The sequence below is a fragment of the Puma concolor genome, chromosome C1 (assembly GCF_028749965.1).
Source record: "Puma concolor isolate L17-30 chromosome C1, mPumCon1.1.hap2, whole genome shotgun sequence".
NCBI classification, from domain to species: domain Eukaryota; kingdom Metazoa; phylum Chordata; class Mammalia; order Carnivora; family Felidae; genus Puma; species Puma concolor.
Window position 1 is genome coordinate 215,631,952 of NC_141674.1, and position 19,926 is coordinate 215,651,877.

General features: G+C 41.5%; 1 long non-coding RNA gene across 1 annotated transcript; it reads left to right on the forward strand.

The window, feature by feature from the left end:
• Positions 1–3,069: 3,069 nt before the first annotated feature.
• Positions 3,070–11,674, forward strand: LOC147578740 (uncharacterized). Its single transcript, XR_015255632.1, has 3 exons — positions 3,070–5,666; positions 5,907–6,631; positions 6,881–11,674. It is a non-coding gene; the product is annotated as an uncharacterized LOC147578740 (long non-coding RNA).
• Positions 11,675–19,926: the final 8,252 nt, after the last annotated feature.

A 19,926-nucleotide genomic window follows, 5' to 3' on the forward strand; every position in this document is an offset into this window, starting at 1 on the left:
GTTTTTCGCTAAGGTCATCCCATGTCAGAGTCGTTTCCACCACACTTGCTCGCCTCTTGCGGCTGAACTTATGATCCCTTCACGCTCAGTGCCCGTTACTCCACCTAGTTTGAGAATCCTCCTTCTCTGCCCCCTCTTGCTGTTGTATCTTTTAGGAATTTACTGCCTTTTTTTTTCTTGCCAAGCGTAAGCAAGGAAAAGGAGATGACAGTCCCCTTTCCTACTTATTGGTGGAACACACTTTATATTTGATGTCACTTAACTGAAGTTACTGTCCTGGCTTTCAGCTGTGACCACCACTCACAGAACTCCTGCTGGTCAGTTATCTCATCCTGGGCTTTAGATCTTGGGCCCAAACCTTACCCTCTCTGAACCTTCGTTTTCTCATATACAAATTGAGGGGCTTGTTTTCTGAGATCTTTTCCTAAACCTAGGAATCCATAAAAAAAATTTTATGAATTTTTTTCATAAATTTTCTCATTTTCATAAATGAGAATGAATGCCTGAACTTTATTGTTTGTGCTATAGGTCAGTGTAGCCATTCCACAGTAACTATCAACATTTGAAATGTACCTACCCTTTCACCCAAAAACTTGACTTCCAGGAATCCATCCTACCCAAAGAAGTGTACAAGGATAGATGTATAAGAATGTTCATTGCTGCTCCGTTGTAAAAGTGACACTTCCAATGTCCCTCAACAAAGGAATGGTTAAATAACCTGTGTCATGTCAGCAAGGTAGCATTCCAGAAGCCGCCGTCAAGAGCTAGATCCATGTGGACTGTCCTAAAAGGATGACCATAATATCTTGCCAAATATATCATATAAAAATGCTCTCCAAATGTGCGTGTATACACATGCATACATGTATCTGCACATATAAAAGTGTATATGTACAGAAAAAGGTCTGGAAGGAAATACATCGAACTGTTGACGGTGATTATCATGTGTGGACTCGGTGGAATAGCTGGGGGTAGGGAGGCAGTATTTTACTTCGATTTGTAAATTGCTCCATTTTTCGAATTACTTTTTAAAATAACTTTTATGTCTTTTAAAAATTATAAATGGGAATATCAGAAAAGAGAGGCGCTTAGCCTTTTCTAGCCTGATTCCTAGCCTATGGATAAATAATAAGGCACTTCAGCAGTCAGCCCTTCTAGCGTGTTCTCCGTTGCTTCTCATAGCTCCACCTCACCTTTTCTTCGGCGCCCGTTGCCTTCCGGGTTAGACCACAGAGCAGGAGGCCTTGCTGTGCAGAAGACTTCTTTTAAAACATGCTCATGTGTTCTGTGAAAGGTTCCAGAGATACAGGGAGCTCATAGGATGCCCTCTGCTATGAGCATGGCAACAGAGTTTTGTTTTCTTTTTGAATCCACTTACACCTCCCAACACTTTTTCCTTGCCTATTACCTCTAGCATTATGTTTCTAAAATTCAAATCTGATTTATTCTACTCCTTGGGCTTAACATCTTTCAACTGCTTCCTGGTACCTGTAGTGGTAATCTCTAAACTTTTTTGAACACGCATTCCCAATAACGTGTATGTCTTTATTTTAAAATCACAAATATATTTACTGCTTTGCTAATTTGTCATGTACATTATATACATAAAAGTAGAAAAGTGAGAATAAAATAAATTCTGAAGATATTTTTATTTTACTTTAAAAAGGTGTAGAAAGCTGTTTACTTTAAAAAGGTATAGAAAACTTCACATTAATAATTTTACTTTTGGTGAGAGCAGTGTGATTGAAATTCTTTATTATTTTTTTTTCAATTTTTGCTTTCACAGCCTACGATATAGAAACACAAAAAGCTGATTATAAGTTCAATGTATTTTGATACTTAGTTTTAGATTTAATGGTTATCAGAACTGAAAAAGAGGGGCGCCTGGGTGGCGCAGTCGGTTAAGCGTCCGACTTCAGCCAGGTCACGATCTCACGGTCCGTGAGTTCGAGCCCCGCGTCGGGCTCTGTGCTGACAGCTCAGAGCCTGGAGCCTGTTTCAGATTCTGTGTCTCCCTCTCTCTCTCTGCCCCTCCCCTGTTCATGCTCTGTCTCTCTGTGTCTCAAAAATAAATAAACGTTAAAAAAAAATTTAAAAAAAAAAAAAAAAGAACTGAAAAAGATACCTCAGCAGAAGTGAGTTGAACTTAACTAAATCATAATACTCATTTTTTTTTAGTCCTATTAACCAATTATATTCAGAAATATAATCCAGCTAATAACTTTTCATCCTTCATCGTGTCCATCAGGTCTTGTGAACTAATTGAAAGCTGCTACATTTTTTTTTAGATTTTTTAAATACGGGCTCATAATCTGGTTATTCTTCAGTTAGCATCTTTAAAAACTAGTTAGAAAATTCTGTCAGGAAGTTTAAGTGTATACATATGAGTAGTTTTACAGTTTATACTCTAAGATCATTTTTAGGTCCCCAAATTGTCTAACATTTCAAACACCCTTTTTAAAAATGTTGTCTTAAAAATCTGAGTTTCTTATTTTATTTTCGTTTAGAAATCAATCACTTTTTTTCTCATTGTTAAAACATCACTTTTACCTTGAAGATACAGAGTAAGTGTGTTTATTTTTTCCTAAGGACCTGCTGGATAACGTATGATTGACGGTCATTGTTTTGAAATCGTAATGTGGCTGATGATGAATTTATATTGGGAGGAGAAGAAATGTCAACTTTTCTATTTTCATGGTAGTAGTAGAATTAGTATAGTTGAGCATTACCTTTAGTCTGTGGATCTTTGTAATAATCTTTTTTAGCCACTTGCCTATTTGTAATGATTAGTTTAGCTAAAACTAGGTAATTTCATAAATCCATGTACGGGGCATAGGCAAATACCCACTGATCACAGTTGGCTGAAAGCATAGGAAGTAATTGAATGCCATTCATGGGCAGTAGGGATACGGTATTTGGACGGAGTCGTGACAGAGGGGAGAGGTACTGGGTACAAGAGTTTGTAGTACTAGGATTTCTTCTGCTCAGGGGTCCAGTGCCTTCGAATTAATGTCAGAAGAACTCAGAATGAGTCCCAGCACCCGCTAAAAAACATGTGCTGTGAGTAAGTTAATACATACTCTATAAACTCCCAAGTAAAACCTTTGCCATCTTCCTTTTTCTGTCTTCTATATACAACTATTTATATATATTATTTTTATATGTGTACATGTAACATACTCCAAGTGCTAAGTTAGTTACTGGAAATACAGAGACAAGTGAGGCCCAATTCTTGTTCTTTAGGAATTTACTCTTTCTCAGGGAGACAGATTTACACTCAGATAAATTACTGCAGAGTATCGCAAGTGCTGTCATATCAGTATGAACAAACTGCCAAGGGCATTGGTGCTTGTGCTGAGATCTGAAAAGTGAGCAGGCATAGAGGGAACTAGAGTGACTAAAGCAGTCTTCATTCAATGATAGGCTGCAGCTGCAGAAAAGGTGACACCTTCCTCTAAGACTCCAGATCCTTCTGTAACCGGGCTCACAGCTCCAATGGCTTCCTGACCCCTTCTGCTCGGCCACCCTGCCGTGGAGGCCACAGTGTTACTCTGGCTGTAGCTACATAAGGACTTCTACATACCCGTTTAGGTTTGATATTTGAACAATTATATTTGGAACAGAAAAGTTCCATCAATCTTTAAACCTCATAATCCAATTATGTCAGTAAAATTCCAGTTTTTTAGTCCAGTGGAATTGGGGTAATATTTTGCAAACTGAAGTTGAGAGAAATAGTGTTTATTTTGAAAAGAAAAATGGTTGGTTAGCAATTTTCAAGAAGGAAGGCTGCTGTGAACTCCTAGGGGTGATCTGGCCCTTCTGATCGGGAACACCATTTTTCTGGACCTAGAGCTCTAGTCCCTGGAGAATCCCTGCCTGCATGGCCTAGACCTGCAGCTCTCTTTAGCAGGGCATCTGAGGTTAAAAAAAGAGAAGAAAAGAAAAGGAAAAAGCAAGCGACACCAATACTTCAGGCCTTTGGGGATCAGGAAGAGAATGTATCCAAGGAAACTGCTCAAAGGGGGTTGCACCAGAAGCCCAAGAAACCCCAAGGTTATTTCTGAGACTGGCTCCAATTATTGCTAATTTCATTCTTATTATTTTCTTTCCTTTGTTGCTAAACTGGAATAGGAAACCAAAGCTTAAAAGCTCAATTAAAGTGGAAAATGGAAACCTAAATATTGGAGGGGGAAAATACCACGCTAAACTGATTTTTATATTTTTCCTATAGTTAGTAATATTGTGGAAGTTTGGATCACGTCACTTTTCGGTAAAATACGAGCTTCCTTGAAGTAGAGGTGGTATCTGTCACTTTTCACAGGAGAACTTGTGGGGATCTATTTCTTTACTGTCCCCTCAATAAAAAGGGTGCCCAGTGACCTCCACTGGACCATTACAAATGTGAAACTTGGCACTTAAAATTGCTTGCTCTAAATTTTCCAATTGCTTTCTCTTTTTTTTTTTTTCCATTTAATGTCCTTCTGCCAACTAGTGATTTTATTATTATAAACAGGACATTGTATTCACTTTTAAGAAGAAATATGAAGCTGGAGGTAAAATTACAAACTGCAGCTTCTCGGCTGCCAAAGTAGAAAACAGTGAGCTAAAAATACTGAGCACAGAAAGGGTGCTGTGGCAAGAAATATTGAAATATCTTCAAGATGGAACTGTTCCAAATAGACAGACATTTCCTTTCACTCCAGGTAAAACCAACCTTGAAATAGCTCCTTGAAAGGAGAGACATATAATACTAACCTCTTTCAGGTCAACCCTTTTGTGGGAAAGCTTTCAAACATAACTAACATTAAATGACTAATGATCTTGCTGTTTATCAGGAAGTCCAGTATGATTAAATTGCCATTTAGAAAAGGTTCCTCTGGTGAGGGAGTGTGGCAGCATAGAAGGAGGACCAGAAGGTAGTCCCAGCTCTCCTGGGAACCGGCGGGGTGAGCTTGAACAGATTAATTAAATTTGGGGAGACAGAGAGAGAGAGAGAGAGAGAGAGCACTTTCATCCTTTGTAAAATGGATTATTCGATCAGGTTAGGATTTTCCAAAAAGTATTGGTAGGTCGTGAGTCCTTTGGGATTTTAATAGGCTGTCATGAAGTAAAAGGGTTCTGTGGCCAAATATTTTTAGAAAACAGTGGGGTAATAGATTTCTTAGAGCTTTTTCTCGTGGATCATCTCATGGACCTAGTGTTCCTCAGACTAAATATTTCAAAACGTACTCACTCTGATGGAGTGTGACTCTGGGTTTGAGATGTCCTTTTGAAGTCATTCACAATCATCTCATCCTTGCACTTGAAAGAGATGGTATTCCGTCGTTGACCAGCTGCCACACTTGTCTGACAGATACATTGACTGTGCCTCCCTGTGGGCTACACAGAAAATCCAAGGATCATGCTTTAAATCTCAGCTCTTCATTGCCAAGGGAATCCCTTCTTTCCTTACCTGGAACAGAGCAGCATTAAATTGTTCTGCATTAAACAAGGAAGCCGTCATTGTCATTTGAAACCACTGGCAATATTATTCCATTCACATAAATCCCAATTCACTGTTTATGAAATTACAAGTAACTCATAGAACATAACAAAGATAAATGGGGCCTAATGCTCATACGGAGTAGCGGCTTCTCAGAGCTCTGTGCTCTGCCTGTTCTGCTGATGTCACTCTCACATCTCTCCACTTTTTTTTTTTTTTTTAATTTTTTTTTCAACGTTTATTTTTGGGACAGAGAGAGACAGAGCATGAACGGGGGAGGGGCAGAGAGAGAGGGAGACACAGAATCGGAAACAGGCTCCAGGCTCTGAGCCATCAGCCCAGAGCCCGACGCGGGGCTCGAACTCACGGACCGCGAGATCGTGACCTGGCTGAAGTCGGACGCTTAACCGACCGCCCCACCCAGGCGCCCCTCACATCTCTCCACTTTTTAATGCCTGGGCTGGAGATAAAAGAGGGCACCTTCCAGCAGAAAGTTTTGGGAAAGAAACAAGCCTCCCACTAAAGATACCGGTGCGTGGGAAAGGAAGGTAGAATTTGAAAATGAGAGCCATGAGAAGTACATAATTGTATGGACAAATCATTCTTAAGACTAGAAAATGTTGGGTAGCTTGATAATTCATATCAGTATAAGTGAAAAAATGAAGTTATCAACTTTATTGACAATAGGAAAAGAGGGAAATACATTTCTTAGCTTCCTCATGGTATCCTGTTCTGAGTCAGCCCTTCATCTTTCCCCAAACCATTTTACTCTCTCATAGCTCTGCATCTTGCCCACGCCCTACCCTGCCCTGCCCTTCGTCTGCTTTCCAGGGCCCATCTTACCTGCCTTTGCCGTCTCACTCTGGAATAGTTAGTCATGCCCCACTCTCCTCTCCCTTCACCGTTTGTTCACACCTATTTTATAGCACTTGCCACACTGCACTCTAACTTCCCTGTGGGTGACGCTATCCTGACGGGTGGCAAAGCCCTCAAGAACAAGGGTTCAGGCTCACTTGTCTTTCTGTTTCTAGACTCTAACTCAGTACTTGGTATATGATAAATTACATATGTAAATACACGCGTATAGGATAAAAGGGGGGGAGGAAAAGGCAAAGTTTTGTTTAGAAAGCGTTGACAGAATATGTATTCGTTGGTTGAATATAACGTGTTTTTTTTTTTTTTTTTTTTTTAATTTTTTTTTTCAACGTTTATTTATTTTTGGGACAGAGAGAAACAGAGCATGAACGGGGGAGGGGCAGAGAGAGAGGGAGACACAGAATCGGAAACAGGCTCCAGGCTCTGAGCCATCAGCCCAGAGCCCGACGCGGGGCTCGAACTCACGGACCGCGAGATCGTGACCTGGCTGAAGTCGGACGCTTAACCGACTGCGCCACCCAGGCGCCCCTAATATAACGTGTTTTAAAGCAAGTTCTGGGATTCGTTCCTGTTTCCTTTTAGTATTCCTGGGAAAATGAATATTGACAAAACACAATCCAGTGCCTTCAGAGGGTTTGCTGTGTAATATGAAAATTGATTAGGAAAACATCTTAAAGAATAAATAAAATGTTATAATTACTTTAGTAAAATGAGGAACAACTTCTGTTTCTGACAAAGATAGAGTGCCCCCATTCCTCCTGGCCCTCCTTCTTGCCAAAAGTATGGACATAACACAACAAACAAGCATGGGAAGTTCCAGAAAGGTGGAAAAGAGAAGGCAGTCTGCACAGGGGTCTCAGGACTTAAGGAACACACCAGTGATCCCCCTGGTTTTCCTCACTGCCTCACATATAGCCCAGACAGGGTGTTGTAGAGGTCGCCAACCTGGAATGACCAAAAGGCACAAGAAGAAAGATCTTTAAGAGAAACCTTTCTCCTCCAGCCAAAAGACCAAGGAAAGGGTGGTCTAACACCAGAAACCTTCTTGGCAATACCCACCATTCTCCAGCCAAACACCAACAGACACGTGCATGTGCACTCACATGCACACGTCATGGTTTCGTTGGGACTGAGCAAGGTGTTAATATTCCATACACCCCATCCCATCCCATGAACTCAAGCAGCAGCGCCCTAGTTGCCCCTGCCTGGTGGTGTCTGTGGAGCCATACAGTGACTTCATCTTCTATCCTGTCTGCCACTTGCAGGTGACGCTCTGATTCCACTTTGGGAGGTGTAAGATCTAGGCGGGGCTAATCTTCCATCCCCTGCACGGCAGAAGTTGTTGGTAGTGTTTGCCTTCCCCCGCTAGGGTAGTGTCAGTGGAACCAAGTAAGGAGCTTTCTTCCTTCCCCTTTCCAGTGGAAGCAGGCATGCTCCAGTTTCCCTTTTGGGATGGTGTCCGTGGAGCCATGCGAGGAGCAGACCCTATTCCTGATCCAGTAGGAGCAGGTTGTGTCCTGATTCCCCTGCTCGGGTAGATTGGCAGAGCTGGCAGTGGAGCTGAGCTTCTGTCCCCTCTCCAGCGAAAGTAGGCAGCGTTCCAGTTGTCCATGAGAATAGTGCCGGCAAGTCCCAGAGATGAGACGAGCCTCCTTCCCTGCCTCGCAGCAGAGATGCGATGAGTCAGGGCTGGTTTCCACAGCACACCCCCTGGTGTCAGTGCAGCTCAGTGCCAGCTGAGCCTGTACCTCCTGCCACCATAAGCAGAGACCTTGGTATAGAATCAATTATATTTATATACAGAAATATCTCACTCACCTACTCCCCACTCCTAATGTCAACAGGGAGTTGAGCTTCTGCCCCAAAACTAGTGATAAGGCAGTATATATCAGATTTTTGCTTTTCCCCTTCCTGGTGGCGGTGGGGCTTAGCAGGGAGTTTAGTTTACACCCACACTTGGAGTCAGTGAGACAGTGTGAATTGGTGCCCCCTTTTGACCAGGAGGATGTCGGCAGGGCTGATGGAAGGGATGGATTGCGACCTACAGTGAGGCCTTGTGAGTCTGTGCTGGGTTGGTAGCAGCGGGATTCAGTAGGAAGTTGAACGTGTACACTCACCTGGCCCTTCAGCTACACCTCGGTAGGAGACTGCTTACAAAAAACCCCACAACAGACCTTATAGGATCCAGAGTCTCCTTCCTAATATAACATTCAAAATGTCCAGTATACAATTGAAATGCACTCATCACACCAGGAAAACCATAATTTGAATGAGAATGTATAACTGATATCAGTACCAAAATAAATCACATGTTGCAATTATCTGACAAGGATTTTAAAGCAACCTTTATGAACATGCTTTAACAAATAATTACAAATTCTCTTGAAACAAATAAAAAAATAGAAAATCTCAACAAAGAAATTTTTAAAAAACCAAATGGAAAATATCAAAGTAAGAAATACTGTCACCAAAAACAAAACAAAACAAAAACTATCCAGAGCTCAATAGTAGATTGGAGATTATAGGATAGAATTAGTGAACTTGAAGACAGATCAATAGAATTTACCTAGTTTGAGCAAGAAGGATTTATGTGCTTATAACAAAAGAGCTAACATTTGTATCATCGGAGTCCCAGAATGAGAGAGTGAATGGAACAGCAAATGTATTCAAAGAAGTAATGGCTGATAACTCCCCAAATTTGGCCAAAGATAAGTCTTCAGTAAACTGGGCTGACTCCTGTAAAGAAAAACACACTCTTCTGTGTGTCCTTGACTTTCAGTCTTTGACTACAACACTGCTTCACTTCTCATGCCAAAAGTGTGGGTTTTCAATTCCATAAACATCTCTGTGGCACCAGGTGGGTGTCCTGTAGCTGAACTCAATTCTCACACTGTCAACCTAGAGATAGTATCAGATTCCATAGGTTAGGGGCTCAATCCCACAAGACTGCCTCCTCCAACTTCAAATGCCTGTTGCAAGTCCAGCTTGTTACCTGTGTTTCTGTCCAGCAGGCCATAAATTGAGGATTCCTAGGCCCCCTCCTCGGGTTTGATTAATTTACTAGTGTAGCTCACAGAACTCAGTCAGGAAAATAATTTACTTACTAGATTACTGGTTTCTTGTAAAAGAATAGGACTCTGGCACATCTAGATGAAAGAGACGCATAGGGCAAGGTCCGAGGGACCGTGGCATGGAGGTTCCATGCTTTCTCTGGACACGATGTCCTCTCAGCACTGCACACACATACACCAGCCTGGATGCTCTCTAACCCTATCCTTTTGGGTTTTTATGGAGGCTCCATTACATAGGCATGATTGATTAGATCATTGGCCAATGGTGAATGAATTCACTCTCTAGCCCCTCCCCCCCTCACCTGAGGTTGGAAGTGGGGCTGAAAGTTCCAGCCCTCTGATCACATGGTGGTTGATGCCCCTGACAACCAGCCCCCACACTTAGATGCTTTCCAGAAGTTATGTCATTAACATGAACTCGGGTGTGGTTGAAAGGGATTTGCTATGAATATCAAAAGACATCTTTATTGCTGTTATCATTTAGGAAATTCTAAGGGTTTTAGGAGCTCTGTGCCAGAAACAGGGATGAAGACCAACTTTATATTTATTATAAATCACAACATCACAACCCCAAACAGCATAAACCCAAAGGAACTAATGCCAAGACACATCATATTTAAACTTCTAAAACCTGAATACAAAGAAAAAATCTTTGAAGCAGAGGGAAATCTTTTAAGAGAACACCAATTCAAATGGTAATAGTTCCGCATTGGAAACTGTGGAGGCCAGAAGAAAGTGGCAGATTTCTCAAGTACTGAAAGAAGAGAACTGTCAACCATGAATTCTGTTTCCAGCAAAAATATCCTTCAGAGATGAAGAGGAAATAAAAGCGTTTTCAGACATAGGAAAGCTAAGAGAAGTTGTTGCTAGCCAATATACCCTGAAGGAATGACTGAAGAAAGTTCTCTAAACAGAAAGGAAATGGTAGCATAAGATGACTTGGAATATCAGAATGGAAAGAAGAATATGAGAATGGGTAAAAAATGGGAAATATCATGAACTGTCCTCATGAGTTTCTTAAATCACATTTGGTGGTTGAAACAAAAGTTCTAGCACTAAATAATGTAGTGCTCAAAGTGTGTGGGAAAAGTATTTAGAATGTAGAGAGGGTAAAGGAACCTAAGTGGAATTCAGGTTTCTTGAAGTAGTAAGAAGTTGATACAGTAGACTGTACAACTTATGTATATTGTGGTACCTAGAGCAACCACTAAGAAAACTACACAGTGGTAACTTTATAAACCATCAAGATGGAATAAAAAAAACAATGTTCATTTAACCTACAAGAAAAACATTGTAACGAGAAAGAGAGGCAACAAACAGAAAACAAAATGTAAAAATGGCAACTTAACCTATAACATATTAATAATTGCCCTTAATGTAAATTGCCTAAAAACACCAATTAAAAGACAGAGATTAGTGGGATGGATAAAAAAGCATGATCCAGGGGCGTCCGGGTGGCTCAGTTGGTTAGGTGTCCGCCTTCAGCTCAGGTCATAATCTCATGGTTTATGGGTTTGAGCCCCACATCAGGCTCTGTGCTGACAGCTCGGAGCCTGGAGCCTGCTTTGGATTCTGTATCTCCCTCTCTCTCTCTGCTTCTCCCCTGCTCGCATTTTCTCTCTCTCTCTTCTCTCTTCTCTCTCTCTCTCTTTCTCTCTCAAAAATAAATAAACATTAAAAAAAATGATCCAGTAATTAGATTTCTAAACAAACTTATTTTGAATACAGTGACATAGGTGGGTTTAAAGCAAAATGATGAAAAATGATATACCATGCAAATATCAATTTTAAAAAAGCAAGAGAAGCTATATTATCATCAGATAAAATAGACTTCAGCGCAAAGAAAATTACTAGAGACAAAGAGGGACATAATGTTAAACGGATCATTCCATCAGGAAGGCGTAGTGGTCTAAAATGTGTATATACCACACAACAAAGCCACTTTGGAGAGCATTTTGGCAGTTTCTCAAAGGTTTAAACGTAGAGTTTATGACCCAGTAATTTGACTCCTATAGAATGGAAAACATATCCACACAAAAATTTGTACACAAATGTTTATAGTGGCCTTATCTATAATAGCCCAAAATGGAAACAATCCAAATGTCCATCATCTGATAAAGGAATAAACAATATGTGGTATATCCATGCATTGCAATATTATTTGGCCATAAAAGGGAAAAAAGTACTGCTACGGGCCACAGCATGGATGAACCTTCAAAACGTTATGCCAGACGAAAGAAGCCAGTTATAAAAGGCCATGTAGTGTATGATAAGAAAGTCAATTAGTGGTTGCTAGGGGCTACGGGGAAGGAGGAACAAGGAATTACTCTTAATGGGTATGGCGTTTCTTTTTGGGTCACGAACATGTTATGGAATTAGGTCGTGGAAAAGATTACACAACCCTCTGCAGAGACTAAAAACCTCTGATTCATGCATTTTAAATTTTTATTATTTATTTATTTTTTTTTTTTCAGCTAGCCGTAGTTGCACTTTGGATAAACCTCATTCGTACTGCCAACTGCACAAAGATTGAATCGTACATGTTAAAAGGGCGGGTTTTATAGTGTGTGAATTCTATCTCTAGATAGAAAAACCAATGCATGTAATCTATCCTGTCAACAGAATAAAACATAAATCATATCTTGTCAGTTATTACAGAAGAGGCATTTGGAAAAAGTCCCAACACACGTATGTACTAAAAACTCTTCAGCAGGTTAGGAAAAGAGAAGACTGTCAACTTGATAAAGAGTATCTGCAAAAAACTAGAAGGGATAGGCACATAGATGAATGAAACAGAATAGAAAACCCAGAGTTAGAGCCACACAAATATGCCCAATTAATATTTGATAAGGAGCAAAGGCAATTCAGTGGAGGAAGAGTAGCCTTTTCAACAAATGGTGTTGGAAGAATTGGGTGTGCGTCGGCAAATAAATGAACCTTGGCCTAAACCTCATGCCTTGTGCAAAAACTAACTCAAAAGGGATCATAGACTTAAATATAAAATGTAGAACTGTAAAACTTTTACAGAAAAGAGCATAGGGGCACCTGAGTGGCTCAGTCAGTTAAGTGTCCGACTCCGGCTCGCATCATGATTTCATAGTTTGTGGGTTCGAGCCCTGTGTCAGGCTCAGAGCCTGTGTTAGCTCAGAGCCTGGAACCTACTTCAGATTCTCTCTCTCTCTCTCTCTGCCCCTCCCCCGCTGATATTTTCCCTCCCTCCCTCCCTCTCTCCCTCTCTCTCTCTCTCTCTGTCAAAAAATACAAATAAACATTTTTAAAAAAGAGCATAAGATACGTACATGGTACAAGACTAGGTAAAGAGTTCTTAGACGAGACACAAAAAGCATAGCCTATGTAAGAAAAGATTGATGGGGCTCCTGGGTGGCCCAGTTGGTTGAGTGTCCGACTTCGGCTCAGGTCATGATATCCCGGTTGACGAGTTCGAACCCCGTGTTGGGCTCTGTGCTGACAACTCAGAGCATGGAGCCTGCTTCAGATTCTGTCGCCCTCTCTCTCTGCCCCTCCCCCACTCATGCTCTGTCTCTCTCAGGCTCAAAAATAAATATAACCCTTAAAAAAATTTTTTTAAAGAAAAGATTGATAAATTGGTTCTCATCAAAAGTAAAACCTTTTTGTCTGTGAAAGACTGTTAAGAGGATGAAAAGAAAGCTAGCCTGAGAGAAAATGTTTGCAAACCATGTATCCCATAAAGGACTGTATCTACAATACATAAAGAACCCTTAAAGCTCAATAATATAAAAGCAGTCCAGTTAGAAAATGAGCACATGACATGTATTGGAGAGGACATACAGAAGGCAAATGAGCACGTAAAAAAGGTGTTTAACATGATTAGCCGTTAGAAAATGCAGATTAAGGGGCACCTGAATGGCTCAGTCGGTTGAGCGTCCGACTTCAGCTCATGTCATGATCTCACAGTCCCTGAGTTCGAGCCCCACATTGGGCTCTGTGCTGACAGCTCGGAGCCTGGAGCCTGCTTCGGATTCTGTGTCTCCTCTGCCCCTCCCCTGCTCATGCTCTCTCTGTATCTCAAAAATAAATAAAAACATTCAAAAGAAAAAGAAAGTGCAGATTAAGTCCACAATGAAACCTCAGTCCACACCTGTCAGAATGGCTGAAATAAAAGGAAAAAGCAAAGTTGGTGAAAAGCCGCGAGCCAATACCAAATGCTAGTGGGGATGTGGAGAAAGCAGATCATTCACACCCTGCTGGTGGAAATGTAAAATGGCACAGCTACTCTGCAAATACTTTGACAGCTTCTTTAAAAAACTAAACACAACCACCATACAACGTGGTAATTGCATTCCCGGGCATTTATCCCAGAGAAATAAAAACTCACGGTTCACACAAAAACTTGCACACACATTTTCATAGCAGCGTCATTTATTCATAACAGCCCCAAACTGGAAACCACCGAGCTATCTTTCCACAGGTGCATGGTTAAACCAATGTGGTACATCCATATCATGGAATGATACTCAGCAGTAAAGAGGAATGAACTATTGATCTTGCTACAGCTTCCCTGAATCTTCAGGAAATTGTGATCAGTGAAAAAAGCCAATCTGAAATGTGACATCTGTTTGATTCTGTTGTGTAATGTTTTAGAAAAGATACATTTTGGAACTGGAGAACAGATTTGTCTTGCAGGGACTGAGGAGGGCACAGTAGGGGGGGAATTAGGTAGGGATGATTGTTATTAAAAGACAGGGATCCTTGGGATGATAGCATTGTCTCTTGTTTGAGGTGGTGCTTACATGCACCTCCACACGCGATAAAATTGTGTGGAACATAACGAGCACAAGTGGGAATAGGGGCTCTAGGTAAGATCGGTGTGTTGTGTCAATGTCAATACCCTGGTTTTGATGCTATATTATAGTTTTGTAAGATTTTGCCACTAGAAATGGGGTAAAAGGTAGATAGCATCTTTATTATTTCTTACCACTGTATGAATCGACAATTATCTCAAAAGGCTTAATTAAAAAAAAAAAAAAGTAGGCACCAGGTGAACACAGCTGAGAAAGTAATTTATTTTGCGTGAGGAAGCTGTAAAGCCAGGTAACTTTTTTAACTTGGCCTTGAGGGATGAATAGGATTTCCTTAGGCTTTCGTCTTACTGTTGGAAAAAAAAGAAAAAAAAAAGGAAAAAGAAAAAGCTAACACTGTTTCTGACATTCTCGAGAAGACCTCTCAGTAGGAAGATAATAAGCCTGTAAGGAAGGCCCTTGAACTGTGTCACTATCCATCCTTAAGCCAAAGTGAAATTTAGGAAAATCTGAGATTGTGAAATAGAGGGCAAGAACAAAATGCTTGGATGGGGAAAGACGAGTAAAATTTGGGTACCAGAAGACCACGTCCAGGGGCCAGAAAGAGAAGCAGGCCTGGCGCTCAGGAATGAGGTCTGGGGTGCAGATACCTGTTTCAGTGCATAAAAGTCGTAGTCAGAGCCACCCAAGAGAATGGATATACCTGGTGAGCACGCGTCTGAACGGGAAAGGGGACCAGTGGTGGACTGTCCAGCGGCACTTAAAGGACAGAAGCTTCATAGGAAGAGGTGGGGTTGGGGGTGCAGGAAGGAGGATATTTGAAGAGTTAAAAGAAAAGGCAAAGGCCAGGCTGGTGACAGGTTCCAAGCAAGGGCGAGTCGCCCTGTGCTCTGCTGCACTGCTGCCAGCTGGGGCAAAGCAGGGGACAGAAGTCGTTGCGTTTGGCCATCAGATTATTTTCTCTTGGGTATCTCGGGTGGGAGCCCGAGAAGACTGCGGCCAGCCGAGGAGAGGAAGTGGGGTGAAGAAGTGAGGACACGAAGTATAAATATCTCTTTTAAAGAGTTTGCGGCACACAGGAGGTGAGAGGGAGCTTGACCGAAGCTCGGGAACCAAAGACGTCTTTGAGATTGAGGAGAATTTGAGCGTGCTGGCAGGCAGTGGGGAAGGAGCCAGTGGAGGACATACACATTTTTGGACTCCTCTTCGGAAATTGCCTTCAGAGCCTAAGGCACATTTTCAACAATGGCAAATCTTCATCTTTTGAGAGTGGATTTGATTTTTGGAAACAGCCAAGTCAGTTTAAAGCCAAGAGTGGTAAATCAAGGGGGTGATCAAGCTGGATAAAGCAACTTCAAAAAAAAAAATTAAGTATAATTATAAAGTAGTAAAACTGATTTTCTTGTGAAGCTCAGGAATTGGCTTAGAAAGTAGTTAAAGAATTCCAAAAACCTTTCCAGCAGTTGTGGCGTGATGTGAGTAAGTGTATGGAGTCCCTTTGTGACTTTCACAGGACACCGATGTGTGCATGGAAGTCCTGTTATGTATGTGAAGAAATTGGTCTTGCAGCATCATGTTTACTCTCAGTGAAAGTAAAGTTTCCCATAATCTTTTTTGCCTGAGAGGTGACTTGGTGGAATTACACCAAAGTTTGTATATGGGAGAATCAAGAGTTTCAAATTGTGATTGTTTAAACAGTTCTCCTGTGGTCTTACAGATGTAATTAGAATTCCTAGGATAGGAGTGTTCCCACAAGCATAATAATGCTTTAAATGTGTGTTCAATTACCCTTTTCTATAGTCATATTTAATCGTCTCTTTTTGAAACAGAGTTACTTTGAAAATACGAAATCACTAGCACAATCTCGACTGTCAGGCAGACCTGAGACAGTGGTGGGCACATGGTAGATAGTCACCACGTGTCCCTCTCCTGTCTTCTCTGCCTTGGGGCTTGATATACACCAGAAGACCCACCGAAAGAAGGATCAGTTTCCCTCGGAGTAGATCGTCTCCATTAATGTTTAGCCAAAAATATCCGGGATGAGGAAAATTAACATGTGTAAAAGTTTGAAGTTTTCATTTAGCTTTGTTGTGTAATGTGGCAAATATCCATATACCAACACATACAATTTGTTTGATGTTTCTTTTATACCTTTGTGTAGGTGTTATCTCATTTAATTATTTTATACTTCTGTATTACTTTATTAAATTATTGAAACAAGCCTGCGAAATAATTATCCCTGTTTTGCCGATGAAGAAACTGGGGCTCACGGAAGTGTAATCACTTGCCTCGAGGTCACGTGGCTGAGGGGCTGAGCTCCGACTTGAATTCAGGTCCATAGTCTAGAAGCTCTTACCCTTACCCTTCATCCTCCTGTGCCTGCATCTTAAACCCACGCTCTTGATAGACATTAAACAAGAAAGTCAACCCAAAATATCACATCGCTCAAGAACACTGCACCCTTTCCCTTCCCCGTATTGAGAAAAAAGAAGTTAGAGCCTTCTTCAAATCCCTACTGGCCAAAAAAAATGTGACAGCGTTGTACTTAGTGTAATTTCAATGACAAAGGGAGTCTTTTTTTTTTTTTAGTTGATTTGTTTTTGAAGTAGAAACTTAGTATTAATATTCTGCCATGCCCTCTCTCTGCCTCCCCACACCTGAGGACACTCACAGCGCCCCCAGGAGTGGGCAGTATGGAAGCACCGACTGTAAGGGCCTGTCATGGCTTGTTAGCAAGAAAGCATTGGAGAAAGCCATGACAAGTTAGCCATTCTAGGAAACTTTCCACAGCTGTTGCACTAATTAAGACTTTTTTGGTCCCAAATAGCAGAAACCACTGGAGCTCGCTTAAGCAGAAAGGGGAATTTGTTTTAAGGATCCTGTGGTGACTCCCAGAATCCAAGGGCAGGGAACCAGGGACCGAATGAAGTAAGGCAGGAAACCCAGAAGGCCTCCTTCATTCCTCTCCGTCTCTCCTGCTTCTACACATCTGCTTCCTCCTTCCCCTCCCTCAGACTAACCTCTTTTGCTTCCTGCTCCTCAGTGGATGGCTGCTACCTGACAGTTACCAGTCCCCCTGAGGGAGCTGATTTCTCTCTCCCCCTTCTCACACACCTTCCTCCTGGTCTCCCTCTCCCTTTCTCTGTCCCAATTCCACATTCTAGGATGGGATCAGTTTGCCTCCGTTTGAGTTACACGCTGGCTTGGGAGAGGGGGAGCAGGACAGATAACAACCTACCACAGCTGTGTTCCCTCCTAATTTATGTGTGGTGTCACTCATTTTGCTCTCCCAGGAGTTTGAAAAGTTTCAGTAACCTCGATATCACAGGGGTGAAATACAGGAGCATATATTTAGAGACAAAGTTGGCTTGAATCGTCACATACTCTGCCACTTTACTAGGGATGTATTTTTGGACGAATTACATAACTCCTCTGAGCCTTACTTTCCTTTACAAGTTGAAAGGGACATACAGCAACTAACTTTCTCATAAAGTACAGGGTCTAGCCTACTTTATGCTTTGTAAAATAGTGCCTCTTCTTTCTTTCTGATGAGGATTAAGGCACGATGCCTTACCAAAAAGATGTTGGAGTCATTAGGTAGATTAGAATTTTCAGACTACCTTCTGCTCTCAAATTCTGTTCTTCCTTACCCAATTTTCCTGTCTTCTTGTCTACCCTTGCTATCAGCATATTCATAACCCAAAGGACTTTGATTCTAAACCTAGAAAATTCTCTGGGGCCATCTTCCTAGGCCATGGCCGGAGGTACCAAGGCATCACCTGAAGTGTATCTACTCACAGTTATGTTGGTGTTTCTGATAAAGGGACTAGAGGGTGAAAACCATTTATGGCTCTGCCTCAGCCTCAGCCTATTTTCCAGGAGTTTGGAGTTGAAAGAGCCCAATTAAAGATTCAATTCAGTAAATATTTATTGTCGCTACCATTTGCAAGGCCCTGAAATAGATACTGTTGGATTTGAAAAGTACATAATTGAAACCGTCCTTTCCTTCAAAGAGAATGGTCTGGAAGAAGAGATGATGAGTCTACATAAATCATTAATTCGGGATGTTAGCAGAACTGGTTAACTAAGGGCCCATGTTTATGAAGTTAAATCATCTTAAATGAGAATGGAAAAGTTTGAAGCCAGTTCGTGGAGGATATTGAATGCCAAGCTGAGGAGTGTCACGTCAGCATGGCTGGAAGCCAGTGAAGGTTTTTGAGAAAGGAGCGAAGAACTTCACCCTGATAGCCAGATGCTAATGGATCTGAAAGGCCGAAGAGGAGAAGAGACCGGAGTCCAGTTGGGGAGAGCTGCTTCAGTAGGAAAAGAGGTTGGGATGATGAATCGAGGGCCAGTCCCAGGCTTGGTAGGGACCCGGTGGTGGGGATTGGGCTGAGACCGAGGGAGTGCCCCGGGAGGCTTGAACCCTGGTAGTGCAGGTAGAGGTGCAGACTGTGGACGGGGACTCCCCCTCTCCCATCCACGGGCCGGGATTAGAGAAGTAGCACTTTGCACTCCATGCTCCACTCCATTCTGCTGCCGGAGAGCACTTGCCGCGACAGGAGGACAGGAGTGCTGCCTCGACAGCTCCACTTGCCCTGCCCCCCTCAAAACCTTGTGAGTTTGGGGGGGTTTTTTTAAATTTTTAAAATTTAATTTAGTTATTTTATTTTTGAGAAAGGAAAACTAGACAAACTTAAGCATCTAATTTGGAAATTCCCTGGAGCAAACAGTAATTATGAACACATTTTTGCCTCAAAATCTAAGTATTTAATATTAAAATCAGCCAGGAAGTCATTATCAGACTGCCTTTTTTTTTTTTTTTTTTTTTTTTTTTTTAACTGTAGAATCGGCTCTGTGAACAATGAAACAGAATTTTGGCCCAAAATGAATATTTAAAAGACATACAAGACCAGACTTGGCTTTTTCCCACTCATGAGAAGAAAGAATTCCTGCATTTTTGCTGTTAAAAGTTACAAAGTTCTGCTCACGTTGGCCAAAGTAATAACAGAATCCCTGGTCATCCTAAAATATAGCTAAAATTTATTTTGGCATTTTTGTTTGATATATTCATGCTGTTATTTTCAGAAATGCTTGTATATATCTCTTAAATAAGTCTTTCACCTCACTAAACAGAGACTCTAGTAAAGGTTCTCAGTATTTTACCCAACTGTGCGAGGTCTATTCGGGCCCATTCATGGTGCTTTAGTCTTCCTCTTAATAAAAAGCAATCATTTGGGGAATACATTTTCCAGGCAGTTCCCCTGCCTCCCAGGGAAAATATTTTGGCCTCCCAGTGACCATAGGATTCAAAGACTTGACAGGGAAGCCCTAGAATTCTTGAAGAGCTCGGCCTCTGAAAGATTCATTGTTGTGGAATCTCCCTTTGAAAGAGACCACTTTATCTTGCTCCTAAACATCTATAGGACAGACATAGCCCTCTCTGAAAGGAAATTCTGGGTAATGTAGAAGAACAAACGTATGTAGGTAATCCAGTATGGGTAGTGTGTAATTTGAAGAATGATAGTTCCATTTTTATGGTTACCATAACAATCATACAGTTGTGCAAAAAATGTGTATAGCTTTTATAGAAGGGAGCTGGCACCATTGTAATGATTCTTCTCATATCAGAACAACTGTTTTCAGATCTGAAAAATAGGGGTGGCTTAACCCTTCCCCAGTTAGCTCAGCATGTTCCCTGAGAAGGCTCTTTGGA